This window comes from Mustela putorius, unplaced genomic scaffold, assembly GCF_011764305.1.
Source record: "Mustela putorius furo isolate JIRA1106 unplaced genomic scaffold, ASM1176430v1.1 tig00004043_pilon_pilon_pilon, whole genome shotgun sequence".
NCBI classification, from domain to species: Eukaryota; Metazoa; Chordata; class Mammalia; order Carnivora; family Mustelidae; genus Mustela; species Mustela putorius.
The window spans coordinates 421,514-436,113 of record NW_025422178.1 but is presented as its reverse complement, the minus strand read 5'-3'; the positions used below and the strand labels follow the sequence as shown (position 1 = coordinate 436,113).

The 14,600-nt window shown below is 41.3% G+C and overlaps 2 protein-coding genes across 2 annotated transcripts in view; one reads left to right on the top strand and one right to left on the bottom strand.

Annotated features, from left to right (window-relative positions):
* Positions 1-14,600, bottom strand: part of ERI2 (ERI1 exoribonuclease family member 2) — a 59,189-nt gene that overhangs the window by 12,978 nt on the left and 31,611 nt on the right. The gene's annotated exons all lie outside the window — the stretch shown is intronic.
* Positions 10,019-14,600, top strand: part of ACSM3 (acyl-CoA synthetase medium chain family member 3) — a 28,053-nt gene continuing 23,471 nt past the window's right edge. The window contains exon 1 of the mRNA XM_045072736.1: positions 10,019-10,110. The gene's annotated coding sequence lies outside the window, so the exon portion shown is untranslated. The remainder of the gene's footprint in view (positions 10,111-14,600) is intronic.

Below are 14,600 nucleotides of genomic sequence, written 5' to 3'. Positions count from 1 at the left end.
TAAATGCCTCCAACATTTTACCATAAAATGTTTCTAATATTTCAGGGCACCTGGGTGGCAGATGCTCAGAAGCATCTGCCTTCAGCTTGGGTCATAATCCCAGATTCTGGGATTAAGCCCCGTATCAGGCTCCTTGCTCAGTAGGAGCCTGCTTCTACCTCTCCCTTTGCCTGCTGCTCTATCTACTTGTGATCTCTCCTTGTCAAATAAATAAAATCTTTTAAAAAAATGTTTCTAATTTTTCAGTATCAAATTAAGTTGTTGATATCCATTAGTTATCATACTAAAGAAATTCCCTTCTATTTGTATTTACTTTCAAGGGCAATGAGCCCCCACTGAATCAACTCTGAACCACCCAGGCACCCCTCCTTTTACCATTTTTAATTTTTGTTAAAGATTTTATTTATTTATTTGACAGACAGAGATCACAAGTAGACAGAGAGGCAGGCAGAGAGAGCGAGGAGGAAGCAGGCTCCCTACAGAGCAGAGAGCCCGATGCGGGGCTTAATCCCAGGACCCCAGGATCATGATCCAGGACCCCAGGATCATGACCTGAGCCGAAGGCAGAGGCTTTATTTAACCCACTGAGCCACCCAGGCGCCCCCTCCTTTTACTATTTTTAGTATAATCTCAAACTGGTCAGAATGGATGTTTGGTTTTTGTACATTGCTGATTTCAGTTTGTTAATAATTTACTTTAGGCTTTTTATTTATGTTCAGTTTTTCAGTTTGCCTGTGATTTTCTTTTTAGCAGTGTTCTTGTCTAAAAATGCTATCAATGCTATCTTAACCTCAAAAAATGAGATGGGGGCAGCTGGGTGGCTCAGTTGGTGAAGAATCAGCCTTTGGCTCAGGTCATCATCTCAGGTCCTGGGATCAGCCCGTGTTGGGCTCCGTGTTCAGTAGGAAGTCTGCTGTAGATTTTCTCTCTTCCTCTCCCTCTGCCCCTCCCCCAACTTGGGTGTGCTCACTTTCTCTTTCTCTCTCTCTCTCTGTCAAATAAATAAATAAAATCTTTTAAAAATATGAGATGGGATGGCCTCTACTCTGGGAAGATGGAGGAGACAGACCTTTCTCTTTTCTCCTGCTAAGTACAACTAAAAGTCCTGACATTCCTATAAAACAAACATAAGAAGACTCTGGAAGGTATAGAGAGGAAGGCAGACTGGTTACAGACTTTGGGACCTAAGGAATGACACAAAAGTAGTTCCCTGGGTTGTCTTTCTGGCCCATATATCCTAGACTTGGGAGTTGAATAAGCTGAAAACCTGGAAATACCAACGGTACCACCACCACCAACAACAACAAAAAACTCAGAAAAAGCCTGCTGTCTTTCACCAAAAGGCCAAGAAAGGAGCAGACCAGCAAGACAGAATACTTTTAAAACATCAAATCCTCTACGCTAGCCAAGTACCCCAGAAAAAAATCATGGCTCCACCCATCTTTATGCCAACAAAGGTAGAATGGGAAGCCTAGACTCCTACTCTCATGAGGCTGTATCCCCGCACCCTCCACTGGGAGGAGACTTAGTGGATAACCTGGAATACTATATTTATCTGGCATTAATGAGAACCCAGACTACTATATTTATCTGGCATTAATGAGGTGGTGCCCTCTCACTTTCCCTGCCAGAACACTGTGGAACTAAGGCAGTTAAAATGGATGGTTTAAATGAAACTGAGAATCTGATTACATAATATAAAACTATCCAGGTTTCAAATGAAAATCACTCACCATACCAAGAACCAGGAAGGTCTCAAACTGAATTTAAAAAAAAAGATAATCAATAGATGCCAATAGACGCCAAGACCAAGATGACAAAGATGTTAGAAGCACCTGACAAAGGTTTTAAAGCAGCCATGATAAAAATGCTTCAACAAGCAATTACAAATACATACGCTTGAAACATCAAAGCCTCCACAAATGAATAGACAATATTAAAAAGAATCAAATGGAAATTTTAAAACTAAAAAATACAATTAGAAAATATGATAAGAGAAATAAAAAGCTAATTGTGTGGACTCAACAGCAGAATGGGAGGAAGAGAAGGAAATAATCAGTGAACTAGAAGATAGAATAGAAATTACCCAATAGTAATGAGAGAAGCCAGCTGAATGGAAAACAAAACAAAGCAAAACAAAAAATAACAACCAAAATAAAAACAAAAACAAAAAGAAGAAGAAAAGAAAAAAAAGGAATAAAAAGAACTGAGCCTCAGAGACTGTGGGGCTATTACAAAAGATCTAAGATTGTATCATCAGAATCCCAAAAGGGGAGAGACAGAGGAAAAGAGGACAGAGCTGGAAAATAAATAATGACTGAAAGTTTCTCGAATAATGACTGAAAATTTTTCATCAATATATATATAAAAATACACACAAGAACCAATAGGAGTTTATTGCAGGGAAGCAAGGCTGGTTTAGTGATTAAAAATCAATCCAAAAATCAATTTTTGGTTCAGTTGGTTAAGCACCTGCCTTCAACTCAGGTCATGATTCCAGAGTCCTAGGATTGAGCCCATGTTGTGTCGGGCTCCCTGTTCAGTGAGGAGTCTGCTCTCCCTCTCCCTCTGGCCCTTCCCCTCGCTCATGTACTCCCTCCCTCAAATAAATAAATAAAATCATCAAAAAAAATCAATCAGGGTAATCCACCTTATTGATAGGCTAACAAATAAAAATCACGATTATATTAATTGATATAGGAAAGGTATTTGCCAAAATTCAAGGCTTATTCATGATAAAGACTTTCAGAAAAAGAGGAATAGAGGAGAACTTCCTTAACTTGATAAACAGCATCTACAAAAACCCTACAGCTCACATGACCCTCAAGCATGAAAGACTGGACGCTTTCTTCCTAATATCGGGGAAAATGCAAAGGAGCAGATCTGCTCCTACCGTTCTTATTCAACATAATACTGTAATTCTAGGTGAGGCAATTAGGCAGGAAAAGGAAATAAAAGGCACTCAGATCTGCAAGACAGACGTAGGGGGAGGCATTAAGATGGAGGAGGAGTAGGGGACTGAAATTCTTCTAGACAGTTACCGAATCATTCCGAATACCTATGAAATCAACCAGAGATCTGAGAAAAGATTATTACAATTCTACAAATAGAAAAGCAACCACTTTTTGGAAGATAGGAGGTGTATAGACATGAATCCAAGGCAATATATCAGAAGATAAACTGGGGGGGCGCTTCCTAAGCCAGGTACTGGAAAGTATTATAAGCAGCAGAGCACAAAACCAGAAATTTTACATGAAACATGTTTAGGGTGTGAAGCAGGGCAGAATCCCAGGTGGGACAGCGTGGTCTCAGGATCCCCAGCATCACAAAAAGAATGGGGGTGCCTGAGTTCCCCAAGCACTGGAGCAGGGAAGCTGGCTGCAAACAGTGAGTCCAGGAGCTAGCGACTGCATTCTCAGCAGGGGCCCAGCATGAGGCAGAATGGATGCTTGAGGAGACCCCCCTCCCCAAGGAGGAGTGGCACAGGTATGTGCCACAGGAGTCTGTAACATTTGGAGACTCTAAACAGGGTCATGTGCCTAAGCTAAAAATGCTCAGCCACAGCCTCAGTGAACCCAGAGTTCAGACAGAAATCAGGGAGACAAGAGTGATGGACTGCTTTTCTGTGAGGGCCCACTAGATGGGGTGGGCAGGGGGAACAGCACGAATTTTCAGCTCTGGGGTTGAGATCAGGGCACCACCATTTTCAGCCCCACATTGGCTCGGAGCCACTCGCACTGAACCCAGCCTCCCAGCAAAGTCAGTGTGATTCTGCAAAGGCAAAGACACCTGAGAATCAGTGCAACAGACCCCTGCCCCAGGATACCAGCTGGAAATTCCAGCTAATACTAAGTTTACTGCAAAACTCCAGCTCTCGGGAAGAAAGCAGTATTAGCATTCATGCTTTTTTCTTATTATTCTTTAGTTTCTCGGTTTTAAATTTTTTTCCCTTTCCAGCTATTTTCTTACTTTATCAATTCTTTTTTAAAGTCTCTTTTAATTCTCATTTTTACATTTATGTTTTACAAATGTATTTTTCATTTGTGGCTTCCTACATTGTATTTAATTTTATTTTTGTGTGTATATATATATATTTTTTTCTTTCTTTCCTATTTTGGGATTGAGTTTCTTCTAACAGACCAAAATACACCAAGGATCTACTTTATTGTTTGTGTTCAACTTCTGTTTGATTTTTTGTTTGTTTGTTTTGTTTCTGTTCTCTTCTGATTTGCTTAGTGTATATTTTTCTGGTGGTGTTGTTGCTATTTTTATATTATGTCTCTCTCTTCTGTTCTTTTCTGGAAACAATGACAAGATAGAAGAACTCACCCCAAAAGAGAAAACAAGAGGCAGTATTCACTGCCATGGATTTCATGAATGTGGATATAAGTAGGATGTCAGAACTAGAATTCAAACAACAATTACAAAGATAATAGCTGGGCTTGAAAAAAAGCATAAAAGACACTAGAGAATCCCTTGTTGGAGAAATAAAACAACTAAAATCTAATCAGGTCAAAATAAAAAACATTAGTTACTGAGATGCTATAAAAAATAGAGGCTCTGATCAAAAGAAATGAAATCTTGCCATTTGCAATGACGTGGATGGAACTAGAGGGTATTATGCTGAGCGAAATAAGGCAATCAGGAATAGACAATTGTCATATGATCTCCCTGATATGAGGAATTCAAGAGGCAGAGTGGGGAGTTTGGGGGTAGGGGAGAAAAAAATGAAACTATATAGATGGGATGCCTGGGTGGCTCAGTTGGTTAAGCGGCTGCCTTCGGCTCAGGTCACGATCCCAGGGTCCTGGGATTGAGTCCCGCATGGGGCTCCTTGTTCATCAGGGAGCCTGCTTCTCCCTCTGCCTCTGCCTGCCCCTCTGTCTGCCTGTGTTCACTCTCTCTGACAAATAAATAAATTTTTTAAAAAATCTTTAAAAAAAATGAAACAAGATGGGATCAGGAGGGAGACAAACCATAAGAGACTCTTAATCTCATAAAATAAACTGAGGGTTGCTGGGGAAAGCGAGGGTGTGGAGAGGGTGGTTGGGTTGTAGACCTTGGGGAGGGTATGTGATATGGTGAGTGCTATGAAGTGTGTTAGCCTGATCATTCACAGACCCGTACCCCTGGGGCAAATAATACATTATATGTTAATAAAAATAATTTTTAAAAAAATAGAGGCTCTGGGTGCCTGGTTGGCTCAATCAGTTAAGCATCTGCCTTCAGCTCAGGTAGTGATCCCAGGGTCCTGGGACTGAGTCCCACATCAGGCTGCCTGCTACACAGGGAGCCTGCTTCTCCCTCTGTCTCTGCCTCTCTCTTGCACTCTCTGTCTCTCATGAATAAATAAGATCTTTAAAAAACAAAACAAAAACAATGAGGCTCTAATTGCTAGAATAAATAAGGCAGAAGAGAGTCAGTGATATAGAAGACAAATGATGGAGAACGAGGAAGCTGAGAAAGAGAGAGATAAACAACTACTGGATCATAAGGGGATGATTCAAGAGATCAGTGATACCATAAAGCAAAACCGTATTAGAATAATTTTGATCCCAGAAGAGGAAAGGGTGGGGCAGAAGGTATACTGGAGCGAATTATACTGGAGAACTTCCCTAATTTGGGGAAGTAAACCGGCATCAAAATCCAGGAGGTCCAGAGAACCCCTTCAAAATCAGTAAAAATAAGCCAACACCCTGACATCTAATAGTGAAACTTCCAAATCTCAGAGACAAAATCCTGAAAGCAGCTCCAGACAAGACGTCATTACCCACCAGGGTAGAACCATAAGACTGGCAGCAGACCCATCCACAGAGACCTGGCAGGCCAGAAAGGTCTGGCATGATATAGTTAGGGTGCTCAATGAGAAAAATATACAGCTAAGAATACTTTATCCAGCAAGCAATATTCAGAATTGAAGAAGAGATAAAGCACTTCCAGGACAAACTAAAAGAACATGATTAAAAAAAAGAAAAGAAAGAAAGACACTAAAAGAATTTGTGATCACTAAACCAGCCCTGCAAGAAATATCAAAGGGGATCCTTTAAGTGAAGAGACAGCCCCAAAATAACAAAGACCAGAAATAAACAGAGATAATATATAGAAACAGTGACTTTACAGGTAATACAATGGCACTAAATTCATATATTTCAATAACTACTCTGAATGTAAATGGGAAACTCCACTCAAAACACGCAGGGTATCAGATTGGAGAAAAAAACAAGACCCATTCATATACTATCCACAAGAGACTCATTTTATTTATTAAAAAAATTTTTTTTGAAGATTTTATTTATTTATTTGACAGAGAGACATCACAAGTAGGCAGAGAGGCAGGCGGGGGGTGGGGGGGGAGGGACAGGCTCCCCATTGAGCAGAGAGCCTGATGCAGGGCTCAATCCCAGGACCCTGGGATCCTGACCTGAGCTGAAGGCAGAAGCATTTAACCCACTGAGCCACCCAGGCGCCCCTGCAAGGACTCATTTTAGGCATAAAGACACCTCCAGATTGAAAGTGAGGGGATGTAGGGGCACCTGGGTGGCTCAGTGGGTTAAGCCTCTGCCTTCAGCTCAGGCCATGATCTCAGGGTTCTGAGATGCCCCACACCGGGCTCTCTGCTCAGCAGGGAGCCTGCTTCCCTCTCTCTCTCTGCCTACTTGTGATCTCTCTCTCTCTGTCAAATAAATAAATAGAATTTTTAAAAAACTAAAAAAAAAGAAAAAGAAAGAAAGAACGTGAGGGGGTGGAGAGCTATTTATCATGCTCCTGGACATCAAAAGAAAGCTGGGGTGGCAATCCATGTATCAGACAAATTAGATTTCAAACCAAAGGCTGTAATACGAGATGAAGGACAGTATACCATAATTAAAGGGTCTATCCAACAAGAAGCTCTAACCAAGGATGTAAAGGATTTGTACTCTAAAAACTACAGAATACTTAAGAAAGAAATTGAGGAAGACACAAAGAAATGGAAAAACATCCCATGCTCATGAATTAGAAAAATAAATATTGTTAAAATGTCTATGCTACCTAAAGCAATCTACACATTTCAAGAAATCCCTATCAAAATACTGACATATTTCACAGAGCTGGAACAAATAATCCTAAAACATGTCTGGAATCAGAAAAGGCACTGAATAGCCAGAGGAATACTGAAAAAGAAAACCAAAGCTAGTGGCATCACAAATCTTGACTTCAAGCTGTACTGCAAAGCTGTAATCATCAAGACAGTATGGTACTGGCATGAAAGCAGACACATAGTTCAGTGCATCAGAACACGGAACCCAGAAATGGACGCTCAAATCTATGGCCAACTCTTCTTCAGCAAAGCAGGAAAAAATATCCGATGGGAAAAAGACAGTCTCTTCAACAATGGTGTTGGGAAAACTAGACAGTCACGTGCAAAAAAATGAAACTGGACCATTTTCTTACACCATACACAAAAAACCCTCAAAATGGATGAAAGACCTCAATGTGAGACAGGAACCCATCCAAATTCTAGAGAAGAACAGAGGCAGCAACCTCTTTGACCTCAGCTGCAGCAACTTCTTGCTAGACACATCTTCAAAGGCAAGGAAAAGGAAAGCAAATGTAAACTCTTGGGACTTCATCAAGATAAAATCTTTTGCATAGCAAAGGGAATAGTCAACAAAACCAAAAGACAAACAACAGAATGTGAGAATATATTTGCAAATATCTTTTCAGATAAAGGGCTAGTATCCAAAATCTATAAAGAACTTATCAAACTCAACACCCAAAAAGAAACAGAAAATAGAGTCAAGAAATGGACTGAAGGGGCACCTGGGTGGCTCAGTGGGTTGAAGCCTCTGCTTTCGGCTCAGGTCATGATCCCGGGGTCCTGGGATGGAGCCCCGCATCCATCCCTGCTGAGCAGGGAGCCTGCTTTCCTTCCTCTCTCTCTGCCTGCCTCTCTGCCTACTTGTGATCTCTGTCTGTCAAATAAATAAAAAAAAAAGAAAAAGAAAGAAATGGACTGAAGACGTGAACAGACATTTCTCCAAAGAAGACATAGAAATGGCCAACAGACACATGAAAAATGCTAACATCACTTGGCATGAGGGGACTACAAATCAAAACCATAGTGAGATACCACCTATCATCTGTCAGAATGACTAAAATTAACAAGTCAGGAAACAACAGATGTTGGCGAGGATATGGAGAAAAGGAAACCTTCTTACACTGCTGGTGGGAATGAGAACTGGTACAGCAACTCTGGAAAACAGTATGTAGGTTCCTCGAAAAGTAAAAAACAGAGCTACTCTATGACCCAGCAATATCCTATGACCCAAAAGATACAAACATAGTGAGGCACCTGCTCCCCAATGTTTATAGCAACAATGTCCACAATAGCCAAACTATGGAAAGAGCCCAGATGCTCACTGACAGAAGAATGGATAAAAAGATGTGAGATATATATATATATATATATATAGGAATATTACTCAGCCATCAAAAAAGGGAATCTCACCATTTGCAATGACATGGATGGAACTAGAGGGTATTATGTTAGGCAAAACAAGTCAATCAGAGAAAAATACCATATGATTTTGCTCATACATGAAATTTATGAAACAAAACAGAGGATCATAGGGGAAGGGAGGGAAAAATAGGGCAAAATCAGAGAGGGAGAAACACCATAAGAGACTTTTAACTACAGGAAACAAATTGAGGGTTGTTGGAGGAGGTGGGTGGGGGAATTGGGTAACTGGGTGATGGGCATTAAGGGGCCATGGGATTCAAAGAGCACGGGGTGTTATATGCAACTGATGAATCACTGAGGTTTACCTCTGAAACTAATAATATGCTCTTTGTTAATTAATTGAATTTAAATTTAAAAAATTGTATCGGTAAAAAAAATGAAACAAGTAAAACTGTCCCTGTTTGCAGATTATATGATTATCCACATAGAAAATCCCAAATAATCAACAACCAAAACTTCACTGAACCAAAAAGAGTCCAATAAATTCCTCATTTTGCTTAAGTGAATCTAAATTGGGTTTCTGTCACATGTAACTGAAAAAATTATTTATTTATTCATTTACCCATCAATTACTTATTAAATGCCTAAAATTTGTCAGTAAGTGTTCTAGACAATTGTTGTAATGCATCACAACAATGATATATCAGCAAACAAAACAAATTTCTTACTCTTAAGGGTGGTGGTAAGAGATGTAAAAAGTTAAAACAGATTAAAGAGAAAAATTGAGGCATGCTATTTTAGAAAATGTAGTAAGGGAAGACCTCTTTGATAGGATACCTCAACAAATGGGGATTTAGCCAAGGGGTATCTAAGGGAAGAGTGTTCCAGGAAGTGGAAATACCCCAAGGCTGGAACATGCATGGTATGTTAAAAAAAAAAAAAAAAAGCAAGGGTGCCAATGTGGCCCCAGCTGAGTAAGGGGAGGAGGAGCAGGTGATGGGTCAGTGAGAACCCTGTGCCAGATCACACAGTTCCTTGTAGTCAAGGTAAGGACTTGAGATTTTACCTGGAGTAAACTGGGAAGTACTGCAGGATATGAGCAAAGAAGCAACCTGAGAGCATTTATGTTTAGTCCTGACCAGTTCAACAGATAAACACAGGAACTGGTTCTCTGCGGTCTAGAACAACTCAAATGTGCCACTTAACTTCTTTCTTTTCCATTTCAAAACTCTTCTATGTCCTCTTCCATACTTTGCTCTTTCTTCCTTCTGAGATAAAACTACCCCTTCACAAGTCCAAACCCTCCAGCAACTCCATGGTCACTTCCCTTCCTGTGAATAAATTACTTTCCCAGTCCCTACCCCCCCACCAGCAAAACCTTGCAGTGTATTTAAATCATTAACTATGAATTGGAGGGTGGCAGGAGATTGCATAAACTTTGAGCATAATCTTAGCCCAGCACTCTGGCTCCTCCCTCTGGAATGTCTCCACCAATCCAGGAAAGGCCCTCTGGGTATGTCTTGCGTCTCCCAGTTGTCAGACTACAACTTCTCACTCTTCTTTTGCCTACTGCCAGGACTAATACAGAAGCGAGAGTTCAAGTTTCAGGCCTGCTCTCCCAGGACACTGGTCTGCCGTCACCTCCAGCTGTGTCGGAATCTGTCACTTTAGTGAGTACCACCCTATCTGTCTCCTATGTAAGGTTTGCTGGTCTGGCATGCACACTTTTGAGCCAAGATAACAAAAAAGCAACCAAAAGCAACAGACCAAACTTTCTCATGGAAGTCTTAGGCAGCCGAAGTGTTTCTATCAGAATTTCTCAGCTGTTGTGTTAGTCTATCTAAGAGTACGTGCACACAAAAAGCTGTAAACATAGGGGTGCCTGGGTGGCTCAGTCGGTTAAGCCCTCCTCCGCACTGATGTTTATACGATATAGAACTTGCATGTCAGATGAGACCACAAATACTTTCACACCCAACTGACCAGCAGTGGTACTTTCTTTCTTAGAAGAGTTTTCTGACTCCTATCTCAACTCTTTTACCTACAAAGAATATTGGAAAGCTGGAAAATAGATGTTGTGAAGTGCTAAGATTAACAAAAAAAAAATTTTTTTTTGAGGAGAAGCAATCATTATCGCTGATCAGGATGATGCTGATATTTTCTTTTTGGAGAACAGACTGGTTAGGCTCATTTTAAGCTCCAACTGACTGGTAAATTTTCTTTTCAATGTATATTTGAAGGATTCTAAATGTAGTGGAGGAAATAGTCTCAAAATTTCATCTTAACTGCACAATAATGGAAACAACTCAAATGACATCAGTAGGGGACTGGCTTAAGAAATTATGGTGCAGGGTGCCTGGGTGGCTCAGTGGGTTAAGCCTCTGCCTTCAGCTCAGGCCATGATCACAGGGTCCTAGGATCGAGTCCCACATGGGGCTCTCTGCTCAGCGGGGAGCCTGCTTCCTCCTCTCTCTCTCTCTCTCTGCCTACTTGTGATCTGTCTCTCTGTCAAATAAATAAAGAAAATCTTAAAAAAAAAGAAATTATGGTGCAGTTGTTCACTGGAATGCCATGCAGCTCTTTAAAAAAAAACAAAACATAAAAGAAAAATGAAAAAAAAAATGAGAAAGATCCTCATGTACTGACATGGACGGACCTTCAAGAATTTGTTATAAAAAATTTTTAGGGACGCCTGGGTGGCTCAGTTGGTTAAGCAGCTGCCTTTGGCTCAGGTCATGATCCCAGCGTCCTGGGATCGAGTCCCACATCGGGCTCCTTGCTCGCAGGGAGCCTGCTTCTCCCTCTGACTCTGCCTGCCTCTCTGTCTGCCTGTGCTCGCTCTCGCTGACAAATAAATAAATAAAATCTTAAAAAAAATTTTTTTTAAACTATAAGAACAGTGTAGTATTCTAGGCTACCTGTTATGTCAAAGTGGTGAAGAAATAAGGATCTATAGTCATCTGCTGAAATAATTGGAAAGAAATCCTAAAGAGATACATAGAACTAATCATAGTTCCTGGAGGGAGCGGGTTGGGATGAAACTGGGCAGCTGTGAGATGGGGGAGGGAGAGGGCATATTTTTTTTTTAAGAGAGGGTGGAGGGCCAGATGGAGAGGGAGAGAGAGAATCGTAAGCAAGCTCAATGCCCAGTGTGGAGCCAGACATGGGCTGAACCTCACAATCCTGAGATCATGAATTGAGCGAAAATGAAGAGGCAGGCGCTTAACACACTGAGCAACCCAGGCGGGTGGGTGGTGGGGGTGGGGAGAACGGCGCAATTTTTCACTCCAATTTTTAACATTTGAACCATTTGAAGACCTTCTCTAAAAAATTAAAAATAAAGAGAAAAAGTCACAACACTAAAAACATAGTTTTAAGTACTACTTAACTTCTTCCTTCGGTTGGAGGAGTCCTGACACTAATTCTGTAATATGGGAGATAACTTGCCAATGTGTGGGCTCTAACTTGCCAGCAAACAGCAGAGAAGAGTGGTTCCCTCTCGACTCAGCCCTCACTGCCAAACAAGACAACAGTGGGAGGCAGTACTTTACTAATCCGAAACCCTTGGAAGCTCTTGGAAAAATCTTACCTGGGAAACCATTCACCTCAGTTTTCCTGTATTTTTTTAAAGATTTTATTTATTTATTTGTTACAGAGAGAGATCACAAGTAGGCAGAGAGAGAGAGAGAGGAGGAAGCAGGCTCCCCGTTGAGCAGAGAGCCTGATGCAGGGCTCAATCCCAGATCCCTGAGATCAAGACCTGAGCAGAAGGCAGAGGCTTAAACCACTGAGCCACCCAGGCGCCCCAACTGCCTGTATTTTAATGTTTCATATCACCTAGTTCTCAGCGATTATCAATATAGATCAGCACTGTCCACAAGAATGTTCTGCAATGATAGAAGTGTTCTGTGTTTGCAGTTACCTATATGCAGTAGCTACTAGTCACATGTGGCTGTTAAGCATTTGAAATGCAGCCAGTGTTTTTAAATAGTACTAAATTTAAATTTAAATAGCTATATATGAACAGTACACATAGTCATATAAATCTGGTTAAGCAATAAAGGTACTTTTCAAGGCTAATATAACATTTAGCTATAGAAATAAACCATATACAAAGCTCTCCCTTCTGAAAACATCATTTATTCATTCAAAAAATAAGCACATACTGCAAACCAAACACTATGTTATTTCTTAGGGATACTACCATGAACATAACAGACAAAATGCCCACCCTCACAAAACCTACACTGTAGCACCAAAGATCAGAGAACTACAGCCCATGAGTTAAATCCAGCCTTTTGTCTGTTTTTATACAGGCTACAAACCAAGAATTATTTTTTAAAGATTTTATTTATTTGACAGACAGAAATCATAAGTAGGCAGAGAGGCAGGCAGGGTCGGGGGGGAAGCAGGCTCCCCACTGAGCACAGAGCCCGATGTGGGGCTCCATCCCAGGACCTGGGATCATGACCTGAGCTGAAGGCAGAGGCTTTAAACCACTGAGCCACCCAGGCACCCTACCAAGAATGGTTTTATTTTATATTTTCAAATATTTCAAAAAAGTCAAAAGAGGAATACTAATTCATGACATATGAAAATTTCATGAGGGGCACCTGGGTAGTAAAGTTGGTTGAGTGTCCAACTCTTGGTTTGGGCTCAGGTCAGGATCTCAAAGTTATGCGATCGAGCCCTGCATCAGGCTCCACCCTCAGTAGGGAGTCTGCTTGGGAGTCTCTATCTCCCTCTCCTACTGGCCCTCCCCCTGCATGTGCTTTCTCTTTCTCTCAAATAAATAAATCTTAAAAAAAAAAAGAAAATTGCATGAAGTTCAAGTTTTAATATCCATAAATGGGTTTTGTTTGGAACACAGCCATGCCCATTTAGTCATGTATTGTCTGTCAGTGGCTGCTATCTCAACCAGAGTTGAGCTAAACTGTTGCCACAGAGACCATATGGTGCACAAAGCCATATTTACTATCTGGACTTTTACAGAAAATGTTTGCTGACCCCCACTCCAGTGGGTGGGTAGTAATAGGCAAGACACCATTATAAGCACTTTGCATGCATTATCTCATTTAATCTTTGTGACAATTCTCTGATAGAGGTTCCTGCTCTGATAGGGGCTCCCTGCTCAGTGGGAAGCCTGCTTCTCTCTCTCCCACTCCCTCCGCTTGTGTTCCCTCTCTCACTGTGTCTTTCTCTGTCAAATAAATAAATATTTTTAAAGTTATTTATTTATTTATTTGAGAGAGAGGGAGAGAGAGTGTGTCATAAGCAGGGGGAATGGCAGAGGGAGAAGCAGGCTTCCTGCTGAGCAGGAGCCCCATGTGGGGCTCTATCCAGGACCCTGAGATCATGATCTGAGCCAAAGGCAGACGCTTACTGACTGAGCCATCCAGGTGCCCAAGAATGTACATTTCTCACCAGCTTCCAGGTGATACTGATCTGCTGGCTCACAGATCACCTCACCTCTGGATCAGTGATTCTCAACCTTGATTGCACGTTAGCATCCTCTGAGGAAATTTTTTAAAATATGATGCCCTGGCCCTACCCCTAGAGATTTTGATTTAATTGGTCTAAGCCCCAGGCACTGGTATTTAAAAAAAAAAAAAAAAAGCTTTCCTGGTGGTTCAAATATACATCCAGAGTTGAGAATCACTGCTCTACTGAATCCTATTGAACTATAGTAAAGAGAACACTGAAATGGGAATCCACAGACTTGAGTTCTAGTTCTCACTCTGACATGACCTATTGAAGTGAGTTGCTTCCCCTCTCTGGGGTTCCATTTTCTTTCTGAAAAATGAGGAGCTCAAACCGGATGATCTCAGAGGACTCAAGCTCAGTGACTTGTCAGGTCATCACACAAAGATGTGGAAGGGTCAGAAGAAGTGCCTAGATATCCCCGTGCACTGGGTGCAGCAACATGATGCCTGAACACCAGGCCCATTTAGGATTAAACTTATGGATGATATCCATTATTTGGCAATGCATCTATACAGAAACTCTTCCACATAGCCACACTGCCTTACATACTGCACAGCTAGAGCTGCAGTTACAAATGACTTAATGATAGGGTGCCTGGGTGGCTCAGTCGGTTAAGTGTCGGCTTAGGTCAGGATCTTAGGGTTGTGAGATCCAGCCCTGCATTAGGCTCCATGAG